Source organism: Triticum aestivum, chromosome 1B, assembly GCF_018294505.1.
Source record: "Triticum aestivum cultivar Chinese Spring chromosome 1B, IWGSC CS RefSeq v2.1, whole genome shotgun sequence".
Classification (NCBI taxonomy): domain Eukaryota; kingdom Viridiplantae; phylum Streptophyta; class Magnoliopsida; order Poales; family Poaceae; genus Triticum; species Triticum aestivum.
This window is the reverse complement of record NC_057795.1, coordinates 661,020,189-661,043,106: the sequence shown is the minus strand read 5'-3', so window position 1 is coordinate 661,043,106 and position 22,918 is coordinate 661,020,189. Positions and strand designations below refer to the sequence as shown.

Here is a 22,918-nt window from a genome sequence, read left to right as displayed (position 1 = left end):
GGACGGGGGCGGCGACGGGGACGGGGGCGGCGACGGCGATGGGGGCGGCGACAGGGACGGGGGCAGCGACGGCGACGGGGTCGGTGATGGCGTCGATCGATCGGGGCGGGCAGTGCTTCAATGGGGAAACAGAGGAAGAAACAGAGGGAGAATGAAAATTTTCGAAGTGTTGTATATATAGAAGGCACCTTTAGTACCGGTTGGAGCCACCAACCGGTACTAAAGGTCTGTTTTGGCCAGCCCAAGCGGCGGGAAGCGACCCCCTTTAGTACCGGGTGGTGGCACAAACCGGTTCTAACGGCCCCCCCTTTAGTACCGGTGTGTGCCACGACCCGGTACTAAAGGGGGTGCGCTGGCGCAGGTGCGGTGCGGCAAGTTTAGTCCCACCTCTCTAGCCGAGGGGCGACCGCACTGGTTTATAAACCCCCGTGCGGTCGCTCTCTCGAGCTCCTCTCCAAAGCAGGCTTACTAGGCCTACGTGTTCTTTGCAGCCCTGTGGGCCCACTTGGCCTTTGCGGGCCTGCATCCTGGCCCAACGACAGGTTGGGTTTCTAGTCGTATGCAGGCCGCTCTGGCCTAGTAGGCGGGCTTTTTTTATTTTTTTTGCTTTATTTTTTTTTGTGTTGTTTTTTTGTGTATTTAGAGTTTCTTTGTGAACATTTTTGCTTTAGGCACAAAAAATTACAAACTTTCTGTTAGTGCCCGTAGTTTTCAAATTTGAATAGTTTAAATTTTGAATTATTTGAAATTAGTGTGAATCACTAGTTTGTGAATAACTTAACTTTAAAAATCAGTAAAGGCATGAAAGAATTTGTTTGCACATAAAATTTCTTCGCGTTTCAAATGCCAAAACATATAACTACCCTAACTATTACAGAGATTCCCCTCTGGGTGTGAAACACAGAAGAAAGTGATGATAGTGAAGTCGATCACATCCCAGATCTTTGGGTTTGAAACTTTTTCTTCGCGTGTGTCCCTTTGCGCCGTAACCATGGAAAATCTTCATCATTTAACGGGATGCTCGGGTCAATATTCACTGTGCATGGAGCAATTTCATCAAACTTTTCATAATCTTCTGACTTGTCTGTCTTGTCATCCACTCCCACGATGTTTCTCTTCCCAGAAAGAACTATGTGCCGCTTTGGCTCATCGTACGATGCATTCGCTTCCTTATATTTTCTTTTTCTTGGCTTGGTAGACATGTCCTTCACATAGAAAACCTGTGCCACATCATTGGCTAGGACGAATGGTTCGTCTGCATACGCAAGATTGTTGAGATCCACTGTTGTCATTCCATACTGCGGGTCTTCCGTTACCCCGCCTCGTGTCATATTGACCCATTTGCACTGAAACAAAGGGACCTTTAAACCACGTCGATAGTCAAGTTCCCATATGTCCTGTATATAACCATAATATGTTTCCTTTTCCGTCTTGGTTTCTGCATCAAAGCGGACACCATTGTTTTGGTTGGTGCTCTTCTTATCTTGGGCGATCGTGTAAAACGTATTACCATTTATCTCATACCCTTTGAAAGTCATTATATTCGAAGATGGTAACTGGGACAACAAGTACAGGTCATCTTCAATAGAGGTGTCATGCATGGTACGTGTCTGCAACCAGCTGGCGAAACTCCTGGTTTGTTCACGTGTAATCCAGTCATCAGACCACTCCAGGTGTTTGGAGCGTAGCAAATTCTTGTGTTCATCCATATACGGAGCCACCAAGACGGAATTCTGTAGTACTGTGTAGTGTGCTTCAGTGAGAGAATGTCCGTCCATACATATTATTTGTTCACCTCCTAGCGTGCCTTTTCCATCCAGTCTGCCCTTATGCCGCGATTCAGGAACACCAATCGGCTTAAGGTCGGGAATAAAGTCAATACAAAACTCAATGACCTCCTCATTTTGATGGCCCTTGGAGATGCTTCCTTCTGGCCTAGCACGGTTATGAACATATTTCTTTAAGACTCCCATGAACCTCTCAAAGGGGAACATATTGTGTAGAAATACAGGACCCAAAACGTTAATATCTTCGCATAGGTGAACTAGGACGTGCGTCATGATGTTGAAGAAGGATGGTGGGAACACCAACTCAAAACTGACAAGACATTGCACCAAATCATTCTGTAACCTTGGTATGATTTCTGGATCGATTACCTTCTGAGAGATTGCATTGAGAAATGCACATAGCTTCACAATGGCTAATCGAACGTTTTCCGGTAGAAGCCCCCTCAATGCAACCGGAAGGAGTTGCGTCATAATCACGTGTCAGTCATGATACTTTAGGTTTTGGAACTTTTTCTCTGCCATGTTTATTATTCCCTTTATATTCGACGAGAATCCAGACGGTACCTTAATACTGAGCAGGCATTCAAAGAAGATTTCCTTCTCTTCTTTGGTAAGAGCGTACCTTGCATGACCCTGATGTATGACGTCTTCTCCGTGCATACGTTGCTGGTCCTCCCGTGCCTCAGGTGTATCTTTTGTCTTCCCATACACGCCCAAGAAGCCAAGCAGGGTCACGCAAAGATTCTTCGTCACGTGCATCACATCGATTGCGGAGCAGACCTCTAGGTCTTTCCAATATGGCAGGTCCCAAAATATAGATTTCTTCTTCCACATGGGTGCTCGTCCGTCAGCGTCCTTCGGAACAGGTTGTCCGCCAGGACCCTTTCCAAATATCACCTTCAAATCCTTGACCATATCATGTACATCAGCACCAGTACGGTGGCGAGGCTTCGTCCGGTGATCCGCCTCACCTTTGAAATGCTTGCCTTTCTTTCTTACGGGATGCCTGCTCGGAAGAAATCGATGATGTCCCAGGTACACATTCTTCTTACAACTATTCAAATATATACTATCGGTATCATCCAAACAGTGCGTGCATCTGCGGTATCCCTTGGTTGTCTGTCCTGAAAGGTTACTGAGAGCAGGCCAATCATTGATGGTCACGAACAGCAACGCCTTTAGGTCAAATTCTTCCCCCATGTGCTCATCCCAGGCACGTACACTTGTTCCATTCCACAGTTGTAAGAGTTCTTCAACTAATGGCCTTAGGTACACATCAATGTCGTTGCCGGGTTGCTTAGGGCCTTGGATGAGCACTGGCATCATAATGAACTTCCGCTTCATGCACAACCAAGGAGGAAGGTTATATAAACATAGAGTCACAGGCCAGGTGCTATGGTTGCTGCTCTGCTCCCCAAAAGGATTAATGCCATCTGCGCTTAGACTAATCCATACGCTCCTTGCATCATCTGCAAACTCCTTCCCGTACTTTCTTTCGATTTTTCTCCACTGCGACCCGTCAGCGGGTACTCTCAACTTTCCGTCTTTCTTACGGTCTTCTCTGTGCCATCGCATCGCCTTGGCATGCTCCTTGTTTTGGAACAAACGTTTCAACCGTGGTATTATAGGAGAATACCACATCACCTTGGCAGGAATCTTCTTCTTAGGGCGCTCGCCCTCGATATCACCAGGGTCATAGCGGCTGATCTTATAGCGCAATGCACCACATACTGGGCAAGCGTTCAAATCCTCATACTCACCGCGGTAGAGGATGCAATCATTAGGGCATGCATGTATCTTCTGCACCTCTAACCCTAGAGGGCAGACAACCTTCTTTGCTTCGTACGTACTCTCGGGCAATTCGTTGTCCTTTGGAAGCATATCCTTTATCATTACCAGCAACTTTCCAAATCCCTTGTCAGATACACCATTCTCTGCCTTCCATTGCAGCAATTCCAGTGTGGTGCCCAGCTTTTTCTTGTCACCTACGCAATTCGGGTACAACAATTTTTTGTGATCCTCTAACATGCGCTGCAACTTCTTCTTCTCCAAATCACTTGCGCAGTTTCTCTTTGCATCGGCAATGGCCCGACCTAGATCATCAACGGGCTCATCTGATGCCTCTTCTTCAGCTTCTTCCCGCATTGCCGGCTCAGCTTCTTCTCGCATTACCAGCTCAGCTTCTTCCCCCATTGTTGTATCATCGTATTCAGGGAACCCATGGCCAGGATAGCTGTCGTCGTCCTCTTCTTCTTCATTGTCTTCCATCATAACCCCTCTTTCTCCGTGCTTGGTCCAAACATTATAGTGGGGCATGAAACCGGACTCAAACAGGTGGACGTGAATGGTTCTTGACGTAGAGTAATTGCGACCATTCTTACAGCCAGCACATGAATAAGGCATAAAACCATCCGCCCGCTTGTTTGCCTCAGCCACAAGCAGAAAAGTATGCACGCCCTCAACAAACTGGGGAGAGCATCGGTCATCGTACATTCATTGCCGGCTCATCTTTATTACACAACACCGAATAGACCAAATTAATACAAGTTCATACATAAAGTTCATACAACACTTAAATGCAACAAACAAATAACTCTCTAGCTAAAGCATTTAAATGCAACAACAAATGCGATCAAGATCGCAACTAAGGTAACAATTGATCCAACAGCATAATGATACCAAGCCTCACTATCGATGGCATATTTTCTAATCTTTCTAATCTTCAAGCGCATTTTCTCCATCTTGATCTTGTGATCATTGACGACACCGGCAACATGCAACTCCAATTCCATCTTCTCCCCCTCAATTCTTTTCAATTTTTCTTTCAAGTACTCGTTTTCTCTTTCAACTAAATTTAACCTCTCGACAATAGGGTCGGTTGGAATTTCCGGTTCACATACCTCCTAGATAAAAATATCTATGTCAACTTGATGGGCATAATTTGTCATAAACACGAAATGCAACAAATAGTTTTAAAAAAGAATATACCACATACGAATCATAACAAGGACAAGGGCCGACGGGGACGGATATCAAAACCATGGCACTATGTATAACAAACAACATACGGGTAAGATAATTATTATACGAGTAACTATATATCCAAATCGCACAAACATCAATTTTTTATATATAATTTCATGAACAAGAGGCTCACCACAAGGTGGTGCCGGCGACGGGACAGTGCGGGCGATCGACGGTGGTTACGACGGAGATTTATAAGGCACTAAGTAAACCACACCTACATATGCAAACTAAGTGTTATTTTGACCTCAAATTGCATATAAATCAAATACTACCACATATAATTCCTCCCAAATTACTAAAACCCACAATTAATCACTATATAAACCAATGCAAGAGCTAATCTAGCAATGAGAGATGAAAGGACAAAGTTGCTAATCTTGGTGATCATTTGAATGGATGGGGGCCTGCAAATCCTTACAAATTTGGGGCAAATTTTGGGGCAAATCCTTACAAATCGCGTATACGTCCCTTAGTGCACGCTTCCGCTCCCTCTTGGGTATATGTGTTGCGTATATCATGTTTACCGTCCGAACTTGGGGGGGGGGGGAATCCCTTTTGTCCTCTGTTGTTCGGCGGCCAGGTCTCTTCCTCGTCATCGCTGTGTAGCCCCTTGTCATTGTTTTCGGCGATTAATTTGCCTGCCTGCTTGAATACCCAACAATCTCTGTTGGTATGCTTAGCTGGCTTTTCGGGGGTTCCATGTATTTGACAGGAGCGGTCGAGTATTCGGTCCAAATTGGACGGGCCCGGAGTGGTTCATTTGAATGGATTCTTCCGTTGACCGGGCCTGGAGCCTCGAAATCCGGCGTTGATTGTCGTATCCTCATTGCTGTCGCCGTTAATGCGGCGTTTGTTTTTGTTTCGACGCAACCTGCCATTGCGGTCCTTGGTATCTGAACTGCCAGCGTTTTTGCTGAGGTGGTTGCTGCGAGCTAGCCAGCTATCCTCTCCCGCACAGAAGCGGGTCATGAGTGATGTGAGGGCTGCCATGGATTTCGGCTTTTCCTGTCCTAGGTGCCGGGCCAGCCACTCGTCGCGGATATTATGTTTGAAGGCCGCGAGGGCCTCTGCATCCGGACAGTCGACGATTTGATTTTTCTTTGTTAAGAACCGTGTCCAGAATTGCCTGGCCGATTCGTCTGGCTGCTGGATTATGTGGCTTAGGTCATCTGCGTCCGGTGGTCGCACATACGTGCCCTGGAAGTTGTCGAGGAATGCGGCTTCCAGGTCTTGCCAGCATCCAATTGACTCTGCGGGCAGGCTGTTAAGCCAATGCCGAGCTGGTCCTTTAAGCTTGAGAGGGAGATATTTGATGGCGTGAAGATCGTCGCCGCGGGCCATATTCATATGGAGGAGATAATCCTCAATCCAAACCGCGGGGTCTGTTGTGCCATCGTAGGATTCGATATTAACGGGTTTAAACCCTTCAGGGATTTGATGATCCATTACTTTGTCAGTGAAGCATAGTGGGTGTGCGGCGCCTCTGTATTGAGCAATATCGCGACGTAGCTCGAGAGAGCGTTGTCTGCTGTGTTCGGCCCGGCCGGAGTAGCTGTATCCGGTGCGACGGTATTCGTCGTGGGTCTTAGGGCGCCCACGTGATCCATAGATGGATCTGGATTGTCTTGCCTTGTCCTCCAATATATCCCGCAAGTCCGGCGCGTTCCCCCGTGGCTTCATGCTTTTTGAGCGGTGCCGGGGTACGTTTTTGGTGGAGGGCTTGCACGCCTCTCTGTCGCGGCCACGAGGTGGTCGGTCTGCCGTATTGTGCGCTGGTGATGCAGGTTTGTACGCTTCCTCCTCTAGTCGGGGGAGCAACATGCGTTTTGGGTAACTTTTGGAGGGGCGTTCGAGTTCATACTCTTCGGCCGCGAGGACCTCGGTCCATCTGTCTGCCAGTAGGTCTTGATCAGCTTGAAGCTGTTGCTGCTTTTTCTTTAGGCTATTTGCCGTGGCCATTAGCCTGCGTCTGAAACGCTCTTGTGCGACGGGATCCTCAGGCACGACGAATTCGTCGTTGTCGAGGCTTGCCTCGTCTCCGGAGGGAGGTAAGTAATTATCATCCTCGACCTCTTCGTCTGCCGCCCTCTCGTGAGGGCTTGCTTCTGCCTCCTCCTGCGCTGGATCGTGCTGGAGGGGGTTGTCTTCGGCACTTTCTGGGGTGTTATTATCTCCTCTGCCGGAATCTCTATTCTTGATGTGGCGGGATTTAGAGTGGCGCCGCTGATGTCGGCGCTTGGGCTGTTTCTTTAAGGAATCGGCCTCCGTTGCTTCTTCGCCGTCCCCATCTTTTGGGGTGTCCACCATATATATGTCGTATGACGAGGTGGTCTTCCAGTGTCCTGTAGGCACTGGTTCTTGATATTCTCCGGCATCGTCGTCCATACCGTCGATGTCTTCGGAGTCGTAGTCGAGTACGTCGGTTAGATCGTCGACGGTGGCTACGAAGTGGGTGGTGGGTGGGCTCTGAATTTCTTCGTCGTCCGCGTCCCGACCATCTTGGCCGTAGTTCGGCCAGGGCTCTCCGGATAGCGAGAGATGCTTCAGCGAATTTAAGATATCGCTGAAGGGTGAGTGCTGAAAGATGTCCGCAGCGGTGAATTTCATGATCGGCGCCCAGTCGGATTCGACTGGCAGGGGCGCAGGAGGTTCGGAGTCCGGCAGAGAGTCCGACACCTCGGAGTCATGAGCTTTATGTGGTACAAGGTAAGTGTTCGGCTCCATCGCCGTAGAAGTTGCAGCTCCCGAGGCGGTGTCCAGCCATCCGTCCTCGATCTGAGCGATCGGCTCCGGACTATGTGTCGGAGTGGATTCGTGTGCGGCCTCCAAGGTGCTGTCCGGCGGCAGAGTTAGGTCATGCCCATCGTGACAGCGCGGCACGCTCGGCTGTGGCTCAGATCCATCGAAGATTAAGTCCCCGCGGATATCGGCCGTGAAGTTTAGGCTTCCAAACCTGACCTGACGTCTAGGGGCGTAGCTTCCGATCTGCTCCAGATGGCCAAGTAAATTGGCCCGCAGTGCGAAGCCGCCGAATACGAAGATCTTTCCGGGGAGAAAAGTCTCACCCAGGACTGCATCGTTGTTGATTGAAGAGGCCATCAAGCCTATCGGTGACGACACAGAGGAACTCTCAATGAAAGCACCAATGTCGGTGTCAAAACCAGCGGATCTCGGGTAGGGGGTCCCGAACTGTGCGTCTAGGCGGATGGTAACAGGAGACAAGGGACACGATGTTTTACCCAGGTTCGGGCCCTCTTGATGGAGGTAAAACCCTACGTCCTGCTTGATTGATATTGATATTGTGGATGTTTACAAGAGTGGATCTACCACGAGATCAAGGAGGCTAAACCCTAGAAGCTAGCCTATAGTATGATTGTAATGGTTGTTGTTGTTATTGTTGTTATGTCCTACGGACTAGAGCCATCCGGTTTATATAGACACCGGAGAGGGCTAGGGTTACATAGAGTCGGTTATAATGGTAGGAGATCTACGTATCCGTATCACCAAGCTTTCCTTCCACGCCAAGGAAAGTCCCATCCGAACACGGGACGAAGTCTTCAATCTTGTATCTTCATAGTCTTGGGGTCCGGTCGATGATGATAGTCCGGCTGATGATAGTTCGGCTGATGATGGTAGTCCGGCTATCCGGACACCCCCTAATCCAGGACTCCCTCAACCCTCCTCTCCGATCTCCGCTCGATGGCGCTCCACATGGCTCCCCCGCTACAGCCTCCCCCACCTGAGCCTGACTAGACCGCCTGGCGGCTCTGTGGCGTGTGTGTTTTGGGTTTAGGGCTTGTTGTGCTGTGCCCTCGGCATTGACCCTTTCATGTACTATTTGTTCCCGTGGACTTCCATGTGTGTGTGTGCGTGGTTTTGTGTTGGACTTTGTTGGATGCTTGCTGTGCGATTGGCTTTATAATACAAAGCGGGTCGAAAGTCTTTTTCGGTAAAAGAAGATGTATCTAGAGGTATTTTAGTTCTAGATACATCTCTTTTTATCCATTCTGATGACAAGTATTTTCGGAGGGAGGGAGTAAGATAGAATACTGCCAAGCATGTACATGCCAAGAGGTGCCATCTATACTTCGTTCAAGATAAACTTGGCCATATCGACAGTAAAGACTATAAAGGCAGCACTATGTGTTGTCAAGCTAGGAGCATCTAGCCAAGTAAAACAATTAGTATGGGGGCTGGGACAAGGATATAGAGGCAAGAGGAAATGAAGATTGAAACATGATCTAATTAGTACGGGGCTGGTACAAGCATAGAGAGGCAAGAGGAAATAAAGATTCAAACATGATCTCAGAGTGGAAGACCTCCTTACATGAAGCATGTTTCTGTGAAAATTACGGGTTACTACTGATAAATAATTTTTTTTCTATTGTTGTATTGATCCGACTAAGTGTGGGGTATATATAGAGTACAATATGAGGGAGAGAGACTTGGAGTAGATGGCAAGTCATACATGGTTAAAGCTATTTTATCTCTCTATCTCCTCATCTCTATCTTAAACATATTTATATTCTAACATTCCCCCTCAGTCGTAGCGGGAGTGAAGCAGACGATTGCGACTGAATTTGAAGTCTTGCACTTCTGCCATCCTCTCCGCTACACCATCATCAACTGCGTCTCGAATGGCTGATGGGTCGGCACCTAGGGCAGTGACTACGTCCCCTTCTGCTGCCTTTCCTGTCTTCTCCTCTATTCCCTCCCGCAGTCACAACGGGAGTGTTGTGGACGCAAGTGATGAGGCGAACGCTGTTGATTGGAGTTGTTGCCGATGAGTCGTTGTAGACATAGCCATTAATATCCAGGTAGCCGATCATGGTGATGTAGCCGTGGTCGATGTTGTCGTGGTCGATGGTGTGGTCGTCGTTGATGAAGCCGCACAAATCCGGATGCCCAAAAATGCACTATGACGGAGCTGTAGATGAGGACGATGCACCTTGCGGATGTCAGAGGGTGCCGTCGGCGATGTGTCCACCGGTTTTGCCAAGACCGGAGGAAGCCCATCGAGCACACATCTGTTTTGCCAGAACAATGCCGCCGTGTAGGGTCGTCACTGTAGTGACGCCGTGTCGATGCAGTCGTGTTGTCGCTGATGACACAGTCGATGCCGTCGTCGTGATGCGGTCATTGCCGTCGTCGAGGTCGCGTCTTGCAGAAAAGTCTGTTAGAAGACGCTAGTTGTCCATCTTGTGGACGAGGCGACGGCGATGTGTTGACGAAGATGTTGATGAAGACCACGTTGATGAAGAACTTGGTGATGAAATGTCGGCGATGGCGTCGCAGCAGCATGTCGCGGCGACCAAGGGTCGATGCCGTGTCGCACCGGAGAAGTCGATGAAGAATTGCGTCGCTTTCCACACTGGCCTAGCGTGTGGATGGTGCATCGTGTTCGCTTCTGATAGATGACCTCAAGTGGAAATAAAGATTCAAACATGATCTCAGAGTGGAAGACCTCCTTACATGAAGCATGTTTCTGTGACAATTACAGGTTAGTACTGGTAAATAATAGACTGACTGATGTATATATACCATAAAGGAAAATCAAAATCATTCAGCCAAACCAATGCAGGATCCATAAAAAGAGGACATTAATGCCATATGTGTTAAATTTCCATGCTATCAACCCAAATCTATTAATAATGAAGCTGTGGATGTTACTGACAACTAATACCTATTTTGGACAGTGCCATCACTAAATCCAGAAATTTAAATTGCAGGAGTACAAGAATACTTTGCAAGAGATACTTGTGGCGCAAGGAATAAGAAACATAAATACTGTTAGTGAAGAATTGTAGGAGCACAACAATGAGCTTGAGCCACGAGTCCTGTGAGGTGAGGATGCTGTGTCAAGGATCAAGGGTATAGGAGCACAACAATGAGCTTGAGCCACTGGTCCTGTGAGGTGAGGATGTGCTGTCAAGGATCAAGGGAACAATCAACACTTCTGTAGGATTTCATAACATTATCTTCCTACATCATATAATAATATTGTAATTAGAAGATAAAAGAAGAATATCTAAAACTCTCAAGGTAGTAAATATCCTATATTTACCTTGAAAATTTTCTAGCATATGTGAGACAAACATTGGATCTGTTGCAGATTATCTTTTCTTACAATTAACTCACGCAAGTTAACCAAAGCTGATGGAATATCGAATCCTTGATTAGCATCAGGAGGATATTCATCTATGTGTAGGAATCTCATGTGAAATTCTTATAAACAAAAAGAAATGGTTAGTTACACATGCATATATCATTAAATGGAGAATGTAAACAAACAAAAGATTGTCGGGAATCTCTGCTTGAGATGTTCATGGGAGGTGCCAGGTAGGCACCCCTTCTGGTGCCCTTTTGGTCTTGAGGATGACCGAATTAGCAATCACAAGCATGATGTGTGTAATATAAATAGAAACTTGACATCAAAATGCTGCAAACAACCCCATTGCGAGTAGAAGCCTTGTGCAGACACAATAACTTGCCAAATATAACACTTGCTGCTTAGAAGTTAAAGCCTATTACCTCAAAGACTATACACCATGTAAAATAAAAGTATGTGCATTGCAGTTTTAGCTTAAATCAGCTCTTCGGCAGGTTTAAGAAGCTCCTGCTCAGCCTCGCTCGTATCCCAATCTATCTGATGCTCCTTTGCTATATCCTTAAGAACTTCCAACTTAAATTTCCCAGAGGACATATTGACTGACAACTTCTGAATTAGCTTCAGAAGGACATCATTGATTTCAATAGTGAGCATAAAATACATGCAGTAGTGACAACAAATGACTTTGCAGAAAAAAGAAATGAAATACACACACTTACATGATTATTAACACGAGCATTTGGGCATAGGTCAACTGCAGCAGCAACGAAATCTTCCCCATACTTCTTGTCAAAAGGGTCCCACATTTAACCGAGTTCCGAGAGTTCAGAGCACCATTGGGGATGCAATTATCAAACTGCGGATACCATCTTTCAGGTCCGTTGGGCGTTGCCTGTAGAAAAGGTAGGCCAATAGCACCAGTTAGGTCCTGCTTTTCAGTACAAAGAATTCTAAAAGCAAGGAAATGTTGCAAGATGCATACTTCTGCTTGGCAATGATGGAAAGCCGTGTAACAATCAATTGGCAGAACAGTTCGATAATCTCATTTCCAAAGGCCCATAACCATCACTACCATACTGTGCTTATTAAAGCGGAATAACAAAGTAGAATGGCCCGTACACACCTGCATTTTGAGATGACATAAATCATGGTTAAAATAAGGACCTTGAAAGTTTTTTGGCTATGAGCTCATAAATATCCCAATAACTGGGGCCTTTTCGCCAACAGAACAGACACTCTCGACATCAAATTGATCCGCACAATTACCCCAGAGAACAAATCTGATTTCATTGCCACTACATATTTAGACAGAGAATGAGAATGAGTCTCAAAGTAAATGGCAGAAAACATAATTGAAAAGCAGAAAATAAATAGGCTGCAGAACTCACAACAAATCTTTGAGCATTATTGTCCTTATCTTTGAGGGCTCCGCCTGATGAATTTTTCAAAACATATTCTGTCGCAACCTCAAGATTTCTGCTTGTCAAAACGACCACTGAGCATATTCAAATAAATAAATTTATGTGCAGTTCGGCAAGAATAAAAGGGAGCTCTAAAAAAACTGACTTGAGAAAAGTACAAACCATGGCCACTGGGGCATAGGGGAGGGTCAGACCTCCTAGCTCGTTGCTCGTCTCCTTGGTCCTATACGCCTTAGTACCAAACACTGGCTTATATTGGGTAGAAGAAAATAATGACTTTGCTTGCAATTTACAACATAACAACATCAAGACGAAGAGATGGTTAATCATTCATCTAGTACACGCTGTAGGACGAGTCGATGGAAGCCAGTGGTGGCTGGCCTATTGGGTCTTGGCGTTGGGGGTCGCCCAGGGGTGCGTAGGGTGGGACCTTTTCGCTCGTCTCTTTGGTTGGGGTAGCGGCGGGTCTTGGGCGAGGCGGTGTCGAGGTCTTGGATGTCGGTGCGGCGGCCCTGGTGGTGGTAGCGTGGTGCTCTTGGGCAAAGCCCGTGGCTTGGTGCTGCCCGGTGGCCATGGCCGTATGGACAGCGTGGTAGCCGGGGTGTGGCGTTCGGTGACGGTGAGTGTTGGCCGGGGTGAAAACCCGTTCCATCTTTAGACGGACCGGCGGCGGCGTGCTCGTTCCCTTCTTGAAGGCGTCGTCACGGCTCTCATTGCCCGTCGTGCGGCTCCAGGGAAAACTCTGATCCTCGGATCGGGCGGTGGTGGCGCTCTGTTGTCGTATCCTTCCTGAAGGCGCCGCCTTGGAGCCCACGGTTCGTCGTATGCGGCTTCATCTCTTTGCGGTGGTAGTGCTAGGAGTAGTGTTGCTGCGCTCAGCGCCTATGTATCCGGCCTTGGGTGTGTGTGCGTGTCTTGTGGTGGCGTGCGGTTTACCGGGTTGTTGATGATCTTTGCTTTACATATAAAGCGGGGCAAAAGCCTTTTTTGGTATAGTACACGCTGATGCATACAACTATTTAGTACTAATAATGACAATTGTTTGAGGAAAGGCTGCAGAGAAACGAAAGTATTTATACCGATGCATTGAACTCCACCATAGACCATAGTAAGAGGGAAACACTATTACCAAAGGCAACTGATGAAAGGCTGCACAGAAACTATGATTGGCACTTAATAATCAGTCATATAAATGAACTTTGCAGTAGTAAATGACTATCAAAGGGCAATGGCATTTGACAATACCTCATCATGTGTCAATTTCCACCTCGAAGAATTATTTGTAGGACTTGCCACCTCAGAAAACCCCATCTACAACATTTTCTTAACAGCGTAGATGAATTAAGATATCTCTGATAAAGGCTATAGCTCAGTTCGGTAGATCCACCTTCTCATATGAAGAAATCAATGAAATATCATCAAATGAAACTAACTGCACAGCACAACAGAGGACACGGCATATATGAGATTAGCTCAACATTGTACTCGCATGGTTAATACACAAGGAAAACAATGCTTGTACCACAACGCTGAATCAGCAAGCCGACAAACCAGAAGGAACGATTGTTAATTAGCATAACACAGAACCCACTTCTTTAGGCTTCAGAAGAAATAAATTATGGAGCTCCTTTCCCCTTACAAGATTGTAATATCCATCCATTGGAACTTGTATTCACAACAGTAACAGATGTGGCATCACAGTAGATAAACCCTACAACTCTCCAAGCACTAACAGATGTGGCGTGACAGTAGCTAAAACTCGCCATGGCTTGATGAGGATGGTGCACATCCTCCTTGAGCAGACGGGAACGGAGCAACTTCTCTCCACGCAAGCACATGGCACACATCACATAAGGGGAGGAGAGAAGTGATTTGTACCTCCTGCCTACTCGGTCGCCATGGCCAAGGAAAGGCTACGATTGGGGCTGCTTCATGAACATAGATGTTCTCCTACGGTAGAGAAGAGACGGAGCTTCACGAACAGAGCACCAACTCCAAATCGAACACACACACACACACACACACACACACACACACACACACACACACACACACACACAAAGAGAAAGGAGAGATGGAGAGGGCACCTTGTCCATGGCATCGGCACCAGGGTCGCTACATGAGCGATTCGGGCATACGAAACAGATTATTATTTGAAGGTTTAGAGTATGGCACATGCAAATTTGTCCATGGCATCGGCACCAGGGTCCGAGCTCCCTTGTCACACGCCCTCGGCTTGCACCATGGCGCTCGCGTCGTCATGGCCGTGGATGAGGACCTGCTGCTCGATTTGGGGAGAGGGGAAAGGGAGGAGGTTTCCAATGGAGGGGGGAAGGTGATGGGAGGAGAGAAGTGGAAGGGCGCTGGTGGCGGCGACTGATGTGGGGGAGGTCGCCGGTGGTGGCCGCAGACGAGGAACAGTGCTACCATGTTCTATTGAACCACACAACCATGTTCCTAGCTTCACCCTGGGTGGACGTGGACCCATAATGTCTGTGTGAGAGAGAGACACACACAGAGAAAAGAAGTGATACATTTCATTTGTATTTTTTCTCTTATAAATTAGTTTTGTTGACCAATACATAAAGCCATGACCTATACAAAAAAAAATTCTTTGGATAAAAGGAATATTATTGCATCAACCGTCACATCGGGACAATGCAACTACACCGAGTGCAAAGTCGACCTTGGCATAACTAGATGCACACCAGCCCTACACGTCCAGAGTTAAAAAGCATCATAATAAAGAGTGATATGGTTTGACAGAAAAAAAAAATGAACCCACGGGGTTCTGACGGTTCTACTTGGGCTGTAGCCCTCAGCCAAGAAAATAGCCCAAGAGAGTAGGAGTACTAGGTAAACATTCCATTCAAAAACTCAGTGCTACATTGAACGGAATGTTTCCTATGATCAGCCAGTGACAATTAATATGGATGAGAGGGAGTACATAGGATTCCAAACACAAAATACATATGAAAGATACTAAAAATATGAATAGAAAGATATAGATATCGATATAAAAAAGCGAAGAATTAGATAGAAAAAACTGAAGAACTAGATAGACAATTATTTGAAATTTCTTTCACCTCCCAAAAAACAAAGAACCAACATTTTCTCTGCCCTGGATATATGCATGAAAGCAGCAAAATATACACTTTACTGAATCTATACCACAGGTACACATACACGGTAAGGAGATCACAACCTCTCTTTTCGTGGAACAATAATTAAGTAAGCATACCATTACTACGGATTAGCTTTCGAAGCAAGCTTGGTAATGAGCTCATACATAACAGACGGATCGGTCGTAGATATGTGCTGCCAGTCATTGGTCGCCATGACATCTCGTAAGCCGGCAGCCGACTGGAATTTGAGGATCTCCAGGCAGGCCTCCTCCAGTTCGTAGCAATGGTGTCGCGCAGCTACACCAAGGATGGCCGACACCGAGATCAAATCTATGTGTTTCAATAGCCTGTCTTCACACATTGACTTGAGCCGTTGGAGATCATACCTGTCTGCCGCCGCAAGGAAGTGTTGCATCCACGGAACCTCAGGTCCGACTTCTCCTGCTATTCCTCCCACCTCCATCTTTGGCATTGACTCCGTGTAGACGAAACCAACAAAGCCTTGAACACATCTGGTTCCATGTCTTGTATCTGTATGGGACCGGCCATAGTCCCCTCCTTCATGGGCCCAAAGAGTTCAGCCCTGAAGACGGCAGAACGGGCCGCGAGCACGCACCGGTGCGCGTCGAACATCTCGCTGCCAACCTCGAACTTCACATTGGCACCGAGCTTCGTCACCAAAAGATGGCTCCTATGGTCGCATATATTGGATGACGGCACCTCAATGAAAGTATCAGCAGCTTCGGAGACGATGATAAAGTCGCACCGGATGGTGAAACAGTCATTCTTGAGATGCTCTGACTTTTCGAGGTCCTCTCGTATGATGAAACGACGGCAACCCCAGCCATGACCACTTTTAGAGAAATCACCTGTGTAGGCTGCACGGATGTGTGCAGGCTCTTGCTGGTCAACCTGATCGACGAAGCTAAACTGCCAATGCACATTTAGGGGCAGCGCAACATCCTCCTGAAGGACAAGAAAAACAGAGATAAAACCAGCAGTCTCCATGCGATCACCATTGGGACACAACTTCAGAGCCCATCGATAGCCTCCAGCACTGAAGGAACGATCCATGATGTGCTTTCCCGTGGGCGTATCTTTGACGCGGGAGAAACCTTCCACCACGAGCAGGTGATACCACCAGCTGCCGCTGCTGTCCTTGCCAGAGTAGATCATGGCCGGCGCCATGGACGATGGCGAAACGCCGGCGAAGGACATGCTTCTTCCGATCTTGAGGGCTAGCACTCGACGATGTGTTTGACGTGCTCCTTCCAATCAGGGTGCGGCTGCTTTCGTACTAGCTAGGGATAACTCACGAATTGGTAACAATCATTATAAACAATCAATTAGAGTTTGATAGGGTCTCTACATAACCGGTAGTTTCATAATCTAACATCCCCAATCAGAAAATAAAAAAGATTCTAATCTACCCTCTTTTTTTCGGATATGCTACAGTGCATATTATAAGTACTAATAGCATATTCGTGGAAAATCACGGCGTGCCTCGCCGAGCCGAATCATAACAATCGAGATTGCCCTTAAAACACCATCGATTTGAGAGAGGTTTAGTAAACCCATCTACAACTTGATCTTTCGAAGGCACAAATCAAATGTTCAATGCTTTTTGTGTGACTCATTCTCGTACAAAATGTTAGTTCACCCTAATATGTTTTGTTCTTGTGTGAAACCGTGGATTACCTAAAAGTAGGTGGATAATTAGACGTTCTTGGGGGTTCCATTCCTTCGACGGCCTTAATCTTTGTTGGGTTCATCTTGATATTACGATGTGAGACCATAAAACCATGGAATTTCCTAGCCCCGGCCACGAAGACACACTCCTTGTGGATGATGTTAATGTGTCTTTCTCAGGTTCTCAAAGGCCTTGTACAAGTCAAGCAACATGTCACGCTTCTTCCTAGTCTTCAACCCTAGGTCATCGATGTTACACCTCCATGCTTCACCTGATCGGGTCATCGAAAGTGTGCTTCATAGCACACTGATAGGTTTCACTTGCATTATTGATTCTGAACGACTTCTTGACATGACACAACACCTGGGAGGGGTATACTGAACGATGTTTTTCCTTCATCTTCGGTTTCATACTCACTTCTGTATACCGGATCTCCGAGACATGTTCTATTGATATCAGTAAAGTCCATGCGCATCCTCCACTTGTCATTAGACTTCAGGACTAGCTAGCGGTTCTTGTTGGAGTCAGCCTCGATAGGTTACTATAGGCCGACTCGTGCGTGTATGTAACCTAACCACCAGCAGGTCATTGAGTTGTTGTAGCACCAGAAAATTACGAGAAAGCCTCTGGCCAATCTAGTTCCTGCGAGTCGGGCGCGTGCGTCTGTATACCGAAAAAGGCTTTCGCCCCGCTTTATAAATAAAGCAACGATCAACATACATGATGCAAACCACTCGACACCACACACACACCCAAGGCAGATACAAGGGAGCTGACGAACAGCAAAGCTACTCTAAACACCCCAAAGCAAACGACAAATAGGCAGAAGAGCATAGCTAAGGGTCTAAAGAGCTCTTCACCGTGAACGAGTCACCGCGAGGAGACGATCGAAACCGTAACTCAGACGAACCAGGGACTCCAAAGCGGTGCTTCCAAGAAAGAAACGGCACCGACGAGCCACCACCGCCCGATCCAGGGAATCTAGGTTTTCACCCGGAGTAACACGAAGGATGCAGGGTTACCGCGATGGAGCCTTCAAGAAGGGAACGACGCATGGACGCCGCCGCCATCGGTCTGGCTCCGAGCCAGACGAGGTTTTCACCCCGGCCACCACCCTCAGCCTCCGTCCAATGTACGGCCCTACATGAGAGCGCCGGCCGCACCACCACCGAGATCATCCAAGGCCCACCCCATGCCGCCCACGCGGCCATGACAGCAAGCCCATCAGCGCCCGAGCCACGAGCTCCGCCCATGAGCCAGCAGCTCCTGCCACCAAGGCCGCGGCCTTGCATCCAGACACTCCGGAGACCATCAAAGGCATGAGCTTTGAGCCGACCGGCAAACCCCAAGCACCATCGGAACTGCCGATGACCAACCCGCCCCGAACAACTGTCAGCGGCAAGGAGGCACTAGGCCGGTGACAGGTAGTCGGTCTACCCGTCCCTCCAGCAGCCTCCCCTGCGTCACCCCTGATGCCCTACCACGGCCTCCGGGCCAGAACCTGCAAGGGAGAGGCAGCCACCCGTCCGCCGGCGAGGGCCGCCGGATTGTCCGCACCCAGCCGTCGAGGAAGGCCGCCAAGAGCGTCAACCACCACCACACCACCTGCGTCTCCATGCCCTGGCCAGGAGCAGTCGATGCCCCGCCACCCCACCGGAGCAGAACGAGGACCAGTTGCAGCGCCACCACCTTGGAAGGGCCACCGGCCACCCGTGACACCGCCAACCACCACCACCAGCCGGATCTGGGTAGGGGGTGCCAGATCCGTTGCCAGCACGCCCCCGGGCCTCCAGCCCCCACGAGCCAAGGAGGAGGGGAGGAGGGGAGGAGGGAGCGCTGGCAGTCCACCAGGACGCCAGGAGGAGGGAGGAAAACAGAGCAGCGGCCGACCGGCGCCCGGCACCACCGAGCAGGGGAGGGCGCCCCGCGCCGCCCGTCACCTGCGCGCGGGAGGAAGACGCCCCGCCGCCGCCTGCGCCACGCGGCCTTTGGCCGGCGACGCCACCAGCGGCGGCGAGGGATGGGGGGCGGGGCGAGGAGACGGGGGCGGCAGCGCTAGGGTTGCCTCCCGGGGACGCCCGCGGGAGCGCCTCGGGAGGGGAGGGTTGGTTCCCAGTCAAGTGTCTCCTTTTGGCGTCGTGCGTCTGTATACACATCCAAGTTGAGCCGGCGAGTTGTGTTGCCGCCGGAGGTGAGCTGTCCCGATAGATCGCAGGGAATCATGTCCTTCACCGGCAAATCCGTCATTGCTGACGGACGCTTGTTGTTGCCGTCCGCGGAATACAGCTTTTTCAGATTTTGGCCCGCAGCGGAATCAGATTTGGAAAGCACGTCCTGGGCTGCTTCTCCTTTTGGTTCAGATTTTGGCAGCGGATTTCTGGAATCGGATTCTGCTGGGTTCGCCCTTTGGTTCAGATTCTGCCGCGCGGCAGCGGAATCCGTTGATAAAAGCTCAACCACACTGGGCCATAGAGATCCCACTATGAACTACATACGGATGTATCTAGATGCATTTTAATGTGTAGATTCACTCATTTTGCTCCGTGTCTAGTCCATGGTGAAATCTCTACAAAAACTTATATTTAGGAACGGAGGGAGTACATCAATGGTGGCTTTTTTAGTGCTGGCGGTTATCAATGGGCTATAGGTTTGTATGCCAGTGGTTATCCCAAGAGTGTGGCTGGCTTCATATCCGTTTTCCTTCTTCTTAAACAGGAAGTTGCACAGCCTGTGAAAGCGCACGTGCAGTTTAGTTTCGTTGATGAGGTCGACCAGCAAGAGCACGCACGCATCCGTGCACAGACATCAGTTGGGTTTACTCGGTGTGGCCAAGCCTGGGGTCCCAATCGTTTCATAAAAAAATAGGAGCTTGAGTAGTCAAAGCATCTCAAGGATGACTCTTTCACCATCCGATGCGATTTTATCATCCCTGGACCTGCTGCTGCTGCCTTCATCAAGGTGCGGCCAACTAACATATGCGAGCATCTAAACCAACCCTTTGCGACAAAGGTTGGCGCCGACGTGACATTCGAGGTTGGCCATGAAACGTTCGCCGCTCACCGATGCGTGCTTGCGGCATGTTACACCACTAGTAAAAAAACACCTAATAGTTTCGGTTCGTGAGGGCCTTTAATCCCGGTTCATGAACCGGGACTAATGGGTCGTTACTAATACCTCCACCCATTAGTTCCGGTTCAAACAAAAACCGGGACTAATGTGCCTCCACGTGGCTCTGTGCGCCCAGCCTAGTTAGGGGACCTTTGGTCCCGATTGGTGGCATCAACCGGGACCAAAAGTCCATGGTTTTTTGGAAAGTGGCTGCTTTAGGGGTTTTGGGGGTTATTTTTAGGTTGTTATATTAGCTAGCTAATAGAGAGAAGTGTCCTCTCTTATATATTCGTCCTTGGTTTACCAACGCTGCTGCTATATATGTTCATTTTACCCGCTGATATAATAACTCATGCATGCTCGCATACATCAGCATATATAATAACAAGTACTCGTCCTACTAATCATGCATCATCATACAACTTCTACTCGTTATTAATAATAAGTCATACGATCATCATCCTCATAGTTATCGAACCCAACCCTACATAATTGTTCATAACAAATGATCATCAGTATCAGGTAGGACCTAAACATTCTTAAGGTAAAATAGCATAAAATAATATAGACCCTGACTCTCCATTATGAAGAATGGCGATCATCCTGTCTCCAATTTTTGCCCTTCGCTGAATGTTGCTTCCAAGAAGCTCCTTACGACTGTCCATACATTTTTTCCATTCCTTGATTGTCATGTCTCCACTTCTTTTAGAAACCCGGTATGGACAGTTGAGATTCGTAGGACGACCTGGTTGTATGTTCAAAACATGAAGGCTACCGTGTGTATACATCAGATGAGGCACACAATCATTCGGGATTATCTGTTGAAAAACATAGTAATAACTTTGTAGTTAGCAATGATATGATGTACTAGTTTTAGAAGTGTGCAAAAAGATGCACGGATGTTGTAATAGTAAAAAATCTTACCAGTGTATCTCCATGGTAGTTACCGTAGTTCAACACGTGCACTAGTGGCACGTATTGACCATAATGTTGAGGAGTTCGATTGTAGACATTGTAATTCTCAAGATCAGTACAAAATGCGACCAGATGATTTTTCTCCTGATAAGTTAGTTCGGAGCCTTCGGTGTAGTAGGTTCTGTCTAACATCTTCCGCACATTCTTTGAACAATGAAAATAAGCTGTTAATGGAGAATAAGTTGTCAACTATTTTGAAATAAACAATATAAATTACTTAATAACTATGTTAAGCTCACATGGGGGAAGAATTGGAGGTGTATTCACAAGGACGAAAATCGTAGGTCTCTCTTGCTCGATTGTAGGATCACCAAGATCCATGGTAACAAGCATACCCTAATCAAAACCATACATCTTGCAAAGTGCTTCCCAATTTTTGCAACCAAAATGAATTACACTCTGAGCATTGTACAACTTTACTTGAAAATCCACACCATGATGGATACTTAGGATAATTTTTTTGGTTTCAAAACTTTCATGGTCTTCAAAACCCATCCTCTCCAAGACATAGCGTCTTGCAAAGCATGGGATAAGCTAGTCGAATTGGAAAAGATGAAAAATATTGCCATGATTAAAATAGTTGAAGTCATGAGTAATTATGAAAAAAAACTATTATTGTCGGTTGCGTACCGTATGAACATCGAAAGTCTCCTCGAGCTTAATGCTGAAGCGACGATCTTCGTCCAGCACAATGAACCTGTCGCAGATACCTCGGTCGTCGTGGCACCAGTCGCACTCCCCCGGGCGGTTTTCGTCGTCCGATGAGTACGACATTCCGGCCTACGTTCATAATTCAAATATTAAACTAGATCATTATTATTAATCACGGGTTGACTATCGATGATCGATGTACGTAGCTCCTCCTTTCATTCCGGAGTGCATTATTATATCAAATTGTCTAGCACACGGGAATGAAGGAGAACTTATCCAATATGAGCATTCAATAAGCAAAACCAAATCATAAAATAAGCAAAACCAAATCATAAAATAAAGTATAGTATTCAAATTAGCATGCATTCAATAATTATAAGCAAAAGTACATCATCTCTTGGTGTCCGTACATCGTCGAATATTATCACTAATACAACTAGAACCGTAGCGCCCGACGGGTATCGACGCGGGCGGTGGACACCCAAAGATAAGGAACCATCACAGGATCATAGCTCCAGTGAGATCCCTGAAGAACCTGCCAGGTATTGTCGAATCTGCCCTCTAATGCAACCATGTAGCGATGGACGTGCTCGTCCTCCTCGCTGACACGGTGACGTACCACCTCCGTGGTGTCCGGATGCCTCACCACCATCACTGGCCCACGCGACCGCCACCAAACAAGGATCGGGTCAACAACGGGCTGCCTCCTCACCAACCTACGTCCCCCGGAAGGTAACACCTCCCAATACCAACCCGGCGGAGCCCAGTCCCGAAAATGGCCCTGATCAAGCAGGCCTCCACCGCCGAGTCGACGACGACGAGGATGCGGGATAGGCATGGCCGACGTCGATGCGGCAACTACTTCTATATATAGTTAAATAAAAGTAATTTTATTAATTAAATCAACTACCTAGTTCAACTACTAAGCACTTACTATAAATAAATAAGTAGTACTTACTAAAAACAAACTACTTCTATATATAGTAAAATAAATTAGTTTATTAAATCAACTAGCTAGTTCAACT

General features: G+C 47.5%; 2 pseudogenes; one reads left to right on the top strand and one right to left on the bottom strand.

Annotated features, from left to right (window-relative positions):
• Nucleotides 1-15,590: 15,590 nt before the first annotated feature.
• On the bottom strand, nt 15,591-16,654 carry LOC123081877 (BTB/POZ and MATH domain-containing protein 2-like; annotated as a pseudogene).
• A 2,142-nt stretch (nt 16,655-18,796) lies between these two features.
• Nucleotides 18,797-22,918, top strand: part of LOC123081865 (BTB/POZ and MATH domain-containing protein 2-like) — a 10,136-nt pseudogene continuing 6,014 nt past the window's right edge.